The following is a 7221-nucleotide window of genomic DNA, read 5'->3' as shown; positions in this document are numbered from 1 at the left end:
AAATCATCCAATTTGTCACAGACGAATGAATACATCACTTTGAAGACATTGCACTTCTAGTTTTAAGTTCTGCCAAATCAGTTCATCTCTCACTATTTTCAGTGCTTTCTAAATGGCCCTCTGAGCACTGGATCACTTTATTATTATTTTTTTTTCTTTAAACATGGCAAGACTCCCCTGCATTAGTCTGCTCTCCGAGGCAGTTGCCAAGCCAGATAAAATTTCACATTCATTTTTCTCTCTCTCTCTCCATTCCTTTATTTGGACTCATGATAATCTCTCCCATGATTAGCTTTTCTTTCTTTGTCCAGAGCAGCTGTAACATTTATGCTTAAATCTTGTTTTCCCATGTCTGTCCTTAGTTGTGAGCATTTCCATGCCACAAGACATCTCTCTAGCTGTTGCAGGATCCTCAAATTTTACTTCCTCCTGCAAGAGATTAAACACTGGATCTTTTTTTTTTTTTGTAAAAAGCACTGCAAAAAGAAAAAAACAGATTAAAACACATTTAGGTACATTATATTCTGAAGGATTGGACGTTTTACAGTTTATTGCACATCCAAAATTCTGTAAAACCATATCAGTTTAGTCTCCTGCCCTATATTATTTTGGTGTCACAAAAGGAAAGAAGATGATCATGTCTAACTAAGATTTGGCTGTTATAGCCACTAGAAATTCTGAATACATGGAGGGAGGGAGGGGGGAAATCATAGCTAGTCCAAATAAACGGGACTTGAGACTTTTCCTACATAGAAACCTGACAATGCGCTTATTGAAAAGTAAAGCAATGTTCCCACGCGAGAAAGCAATACTGCCCTCTTATGTAGGTTTCAGGGAATGTTCAACTTCATGAGCATATCCTAGTATTTCTAAAAATGCTATGACCTTAAAAAAAAAAAAATTCTCAAATATTTCTGAACACTGAAAAAACTACCTCCCCCCCCGGGACTAAAAGTATCCCTCTCGTATTCTGCAGAGTTATACCCTGTGTTTTTGATTCCCTTGATAAACAATCTAGTCTTTCCCTAACCAATTTGCTGCTACTCAAAAATATATATATTTTTTTTAAGTGCTTGCTCATCACTGTTCTACAAAAATATTATTCTTTTCTACATTTTTATCCAAATAAAACTAGCCTCAATGAAGGTGGCTTACCACATAAGCTTTCGATGCATGATCTAGTCCGGTTGTTTGGCAACAAGGAGCCGTCCTATGATATGGATCTGGCCAACAATACCACCAGCTCATATACGGCATCTGTTAAGAAATTGGATGCCATGAACAATGGGAAACAGTCTGCAATCTCGAACAAGCATCTCACACACACAAAAAAACAACCCACAACAAAAACTCACTACTTGCAAGCAAATGTTTCAAATCAATACCCATTTTATACTGAGGCCTGTCTTTTGGATAAAGGTTTTTTTTAATGTGCCAATTCTAGGAGGAGTTCTTCATGTGTCATTTGCTAATTTATATATTTTCGTCAAGTTTTGGGAACCACAGTCCCTCCTGTTCTCTCCCATTCAGATTTTATCAATTTGAGATAGCCAACTCCATGAGGAAAAGCCCGGCACACCAAATGCAGACCAGCTGACAGGAAATACTATGGTGTGAAGGAAGGTAGGCCAGGGAAAACAGATACAGAATAAAAGATCATAAGCAAAAAATAGTCCAGAGGCTATTTGCCAAAAGGGAAATTATATTAAGCACAAAATGACAGGTAATGGGTACAATTTAGCTAGAGACCTTCGTTTTCAGTTTTTATTTTAATTTTTCTGGGAATTTACTAGTGCTTATTACAAGAACATTTATAAATAGCTGGAAAAATGACGAGTCCCCCCGTCCCCGATTTTTCTTGTTTTTGTTCTCACAGTAACAAACACTGAAATTCTCAGCAAAATAAACCAAACCAAAAATGAAAGTCCCTAAATATAGATAGCAACAGTGAAAAATGGGTTGGGAGCTGTGAATGGCTGCCAAGCCTTGATAATTTTACTCTTTTGAAAACTAGTATGCTAAGGGGACAGAATGTGAATCTCCTACACAATGCCTAATGTTTGCAGACGGGAGCAGTTTTATTTCTTCTCACGTAAATGAGGAAATGGTGATTGGAGAAAGGAAACGAGAGATGTTTAGGCTTTATGTATAATCTACAAATAAAAAGTGTAATACATTTAAAAATATATGAATACATTTGTTAATTTTATTTTAACAGCACAGTGATAAAATACTGCATAGGTCATGGTAAAGAAAACAGATGTAGTGCAAACAGAAGAGATGGAGAGAAAGCTGAAATAGAATATACGGGTACAAAAAAGTCATTTAGTAAGGAAAAAATAATCAACAGGACAAGCCAACATACGTAAACCATCCACAAGCCGGTGCACTGGAGGGCACAAAATCAAAGAACCACCTAGTGATACTGCAGGCCATGGGGATAACTCTCAGAAACCAACCAAATACTTAAGCAGGTGCCTCACTAGTTCTGGCAGCTATTTAGATTATAAAACTTGATGGTAAGACTGCCGGGAGGGGGAGGGAGTTTGGGTGCTAATTATGGGAACCTGTAGGTCCATCTACCCAGGATGGCAGAGAACCAACGAGTACAATAAGTAGTGATATCCTTCAAGCGATCAAGCTTCTACAACTGGGAGCTGGGACATATCTGTGCAGCATGGACAGAAATAACTGGGCAGACTGGGTGAGTGAACTGTGTTTTTTTCTACCAACCACCATGCTATGTTACCATGACCTAAGCTTTACACAGAAGCTGAATACAAAAGAAGTCAATTGGTGTCTAAGTTAACAAGACAACAGATATAGATAGCATTCATGCACAGAAAGAACGCAAAAGACCTTGCAAGAAGACCCTTTTGCTTAAAATTTCAAGGACTCCTGCAGTATAGGCAAGGTACCAGAGAACTAACAAAAGCCCATGTGGTACAAACCAGTAAAGCTCAATTTCCATTCCCGTTCAGATACTGGGGGGGAGGTTTTGAAAATGGGCAAGATTTTGTAAAGACTGTGAGAAAAAGCCAAGGAAGGAAGCCATAAATAGAAATTTTACAGGCACAAGAAAATTATACTTGGAAGTCTGAAAAAAACAACATCTAGGAGTCTCGTCAGCTTCGGTACCCGAAACATCTTAAATTCAAATGTCTTATGTTCCTGGATATGGTTGGATATTCCTGACTGCAACTTCACACATAGAATGATTTGTCTGAAAAATTGTTCCTTCTACAGGCACGTCCTTGTTCTCTGTGGTGGTTTCTTCTTATGTTCGGCTTTTGTCCCATTTAGCCAGTATAGCATCCTACTTCATGTTTCAAATTCAGTGCTATGCACGCCGTTTCTGAAGAGGCACATAAGTAAAAGTTTTATGCTGAATGTCTAATCCATGTGAGCAAATGCAGAGTCCTATGATGCAATGAGGCAGAGTTTGCAATGCAGCTTCTTGCATTATTTAGGGCTTCCCTTTCCTGTTTATACCTCTATTGTAAGTTTGCCTCTTACTAGTTTGGTTTTGATTAAATATTTGCCAGCAGGTTAAAAACTTGAGAAACAGAAGATATTGTCTCAGCAATTAGTCCTTCAGTAACATGGCAGATCTTATATACTGTTTTGGGGGACAGGGCCATAAGGATGGGGAAAAAATATTTCAGTTCACAAATGAGATTCTACTATAGATTGTTACTTTTATATATAAGCAGCCATACCACCTATATTTTTCCAATACTTTACATTTGCTTTGTTAAAATAGTATGGCACATGGGTATCCAATTTCAGGTCTTGAAGGCTAGAAACCAGTTGGTTTTCGGGATATCCCTAATGAATATGGTATCAGTATACAACTGAGGCAGTACGTGCAAAAGATCTCGTGCATAGTTAATTAGGGATATCTTGATTCGAAACCTTGCAGGACTGAGTTGCACAACTCTGCTTTACAGAAATGGAAGCTCTGGTACCTCTTACTATGGTGATATCCCAATTTTTAAAAACCGCTTTTTCTGAATCCATTCTTTGGCTGTCCAGCTTTTACAGGTAAATATCTGTATAATGCCTGCCTGGGGTACTGGTGACTGTCAAGCCAGCAGCATCGCAACTCGCATAGTGGGACAGGCTAAGCTGAAGCAAGTTTCAGAAACTTTAAATATGCACATGTCCTCTAGAATGAAACAAAATAAAAATCAATGAATTAAAATAGACAAAATCCTTAAAATCACCCTATTTGAAGCACCTAAGGACTCAAAACTACACCATTTCTCATCTTTTGCTAGCATTGTTACCTTAGGATGTCCCCTACTGTTAAATAATTTCATTTCTGTAAAACACACAACTGAGTAAAATATGACTCCTCCTTCAGATGTTCTTGTGTTTACAATGCTGATGGCCTCAGTTTCTGTACAATTCTTATTACCAATTCGGGTTCATTCTGATGATTCACGCAGAAATGCCCATGTCTGTTTATAAAACTATAGATGCTCATTCATTTGTGCACGTTCTCACTCTTTGACTTTGATAAATGTTTTCCTGAAGTTTTAAATATACACTGAAAAAAAAGATTGTACAGAAATTGAGGCCATCAGCATTGTAAATACAAGAACATCTGAAGGAGGAGCCATATTTTAGAAGTAAAGGATATTTGAGTGGGAAGGGGAGACCATAGGAGCAGTAATTCTCATTACCAATCCGGGTTCATTCTGATGATTCATGCAGAAATGCCCATGTCTGTTTATAAAACTATAGATGCTCATTCATTTGTGCACGTTCTCATTCTTTGACTTTGATAAATGTTTTCCTGAAGTTTTAAATATACACTGAAAAAAAAAAAAAAAAAAAGGATTATTGCTCCTATCGTCTCCCCTTCCCACTCAAATGTCCTTTACTTCTTCTATTACTGAAGTATTTAATTTTGGGAAAAACTGCTTTTTGTTCCAAATACAGATAGCTCAAGGGAAAAAATGAAATTCTACACACCTTCTTTTGTTTAACACCCCCCCCCAGTTTTGGAAGTAGTAAAACACAGGTACACAATAGGTATTTCGATAGGGTATCATGATACTGGAATATGAAAGTAATCCTGAGTAAGTCAGTTGATGAAAAACAAAAGCATGGAAACTGCTTTATACAGGTTATATTTTTCATTTTAATCAAACAAAACCCATGCATGGAATTGCTAATATTGATTTTAACAATCTTATCCTATTTTCCAGTATATGGGCTTTCAAAAATGCTGATTAACTCGTGCACACAATCACCCATCTAGTTTGAATCTTATGCCTCTCTCTCTTTGGCAGATGGAGCGGCTAACAGTAACAAAAACTGAAAAAGGAAAACCTGTAATTTGATTATATAGTTATGTGGTTTCCAACTCCCAACATCCTATAGGATTAAGGCCATAGTAGGAGACAACTCTCCTTTAATGTCCAGATGTTCTGCACACTCAGACATGCTACACCAGGACTTCCCAAACTATGGGTCGGGACCCTAAATGGGGGTCACAAGATCTTCAGCTGGGGACACAAGTGCCTCAAACAGCAGCACGCTTCAGGTGCTGGCAGCAGCATTAGTATGGAAGTCAGTAGAGCCAGAACATGCGCACAAGCCCTGCAGTGATACTGCCCTTGCATGAGTTTCTGTGATAACATAAGCCCTGTATGAGGAGAAATCAGGGCTGCTGCAGGGCCTGTGAGCTTGCACTAACTCGCAGGTCCTGTGCTGAGAATTTCATTACTAATGCTGCTGCCGTGTGAAGATTACTGTTGGGCTTGGGAACAGTCATGAGAGGAGAGGGCTGAGTGTGCATGGGCTGGTGGAGGGTGCCATTGCTTCTCTATCCTCACCCCCCAGAACCGACCCAAAGAAAAACATTGCTCCTATTAGCCTGCCCTAGCTTCACACCAATTCTTATCCACCGTTGATGGCCTAGGGCCCAAAGGAAAATTTTGCTGCTGATCCTGTACAAAGGGAGGGGGGGGGGGGGTAGAGGAGGTGCTGATTGAAGGGAGAGATCAGATGCACAAGGAGTTGGAGGGATGGATCAGTATGTTAGGGATTAAATGTGGAAGGAGAGAGGGTGAATGACAGAAGACTGAATGGGGATGTAAGAGAGGAGCCGAGGGGTGAGATCAGCTAGAAAGTGTGTGTGTGTGAGGAAAGGATTGGAGGGGATAAAGTGAAGCTGGGAAGTGAGAGAGAGGGGATGAGAATGAAGAGGTAGACGACAGAGGCTCGGTTGGGGGTTATCAGAAGGGCTTGGGGTGACAGAGGAACTGGTGGTGGGGTTAACAGGCTGGAGAAGGTGAGATAGCAAGGAGATGGGTTGGGGAGGTGATAGGATACAGGACATATAAGAGGATTAGCTAGAGGGATAGACGATGGGAGAGGAGAATCGCAGGAAGGGAGGATCTCTGGATGGGGTGAAGCTTGAGAGAGGAGATCAGCAGGCGTGCAGGAGGGTTAGAGTGGAGGGACTGTTGAAGACACCTCTGCTAATTTGTTTAGGTCGTCTTCTAGGGTCATGTGAATTTTCAAGTGTTAAAATGGGGTCATATTGGCTAAATGTTTGGGAAACATTGACCTACACAGTATCCTGCTGCAGTACTCCAGTATCTGCCTGCAGATAAAGCTTGACTGCATCTAAGCTGAGGTGTCAAAACATACCTACAATAAAAGTGAGAGGTTCTGAAGCAGCCTTAAAAATGAATTCATATGAACATGTGCCATGCCAGTCATCCTACAGCACAAGGCATGCAACAGCAACTAGTCTGCATTTCGTCTTCCTTCTCGATTCTGAATGCATATTTGCCACTTGTCTGTAATCTTGCACGACTTCCTTTTGTTGTACTTTTCAGCCATCTAACCAGAGCTTCCCAAACTGTCCTGGAGACCTCACAGCCAGTTGGGTTTTCAGGACATCCCAAAGATATATTTGCAGATACTGGGGCTCCCAGGCTTTGATCTATACAATATTGTAGGTTTATGTTTGTTCTGAACGCCACGACGACACTGAAAGTTGTGCATTTATTTCTTCATATCCTGATTTCTGTAGCTTTTTTATGTCATTCTTAAAGTTCCAAGTCTCTTAGGTATGTCCAGAACTTTGCTGTTTCCTCATCCTTTTCAAACAAAAAGTAGAGCTCCATCACAATCATCCACTTTCTCCTGTGTATATTTGCTCTTGTAACCCGCTTCTCTTTAACCTCCTCCTCTCACTCT

At 39.9% G+C, this 7221-nt stretch overlaps 1 protein-coding gene across 5 annotated transcripts in view; it reads right to left on the bottom strand.

The window, feature by feature from the left end:
* Positions 1 to 240: 240 nt before the first annotated feature.
* The window catches only part of HNRNPR (heterogeneous nuclear ribonucleoprotein R), a 93865-nt gene continuing 86884 nt past the window's right edge, over positions 241 to 7221 (bottom strand). The window contains exons 13-16 of one of the 5 annotated variants that reach the window (XM_029571990.1): positions 3969 to 4168; positions 3139 to 3355; positions 1156 to 1257; positions 241 to 476 (exon numbers count right to left, since the gene is read on the bottom strand). The gene's annotated coding sequence lies outside the window, so the exon portion shown is untranslated. Of the gene's footprint in view, positions 477 to 1155; positions 3356 to 3968; positions 4169 to 7221 lie in introns of all 5 variants that reach the window. The other 4 variants (XM_029571987.1, XM_029571991.1, XM_029571988.1 and 1 more) reach the window with 4 other exon arrangements.

This window comes from Rhinatrema bivittatum, chromosome 11 (assembly GCF_901001135.1).
Source record: "Rhinatrema bivittatum chromosome 11, aRhiBiv1.1, whole genome shotgun sequence".
NCBI classification, from domain to species: Eukaryota; Metazoa; Chordata; class Amphibia; order Gymnophiona; family Rhinatrematidae; genus Rhinatrema; species Rhinatrema bivittatum.
The sequence above is the reverse complement of the archived record's forward strand: the minus strand, read 5'-3'. Positions and strand labels throughout refer to the sequence as shown.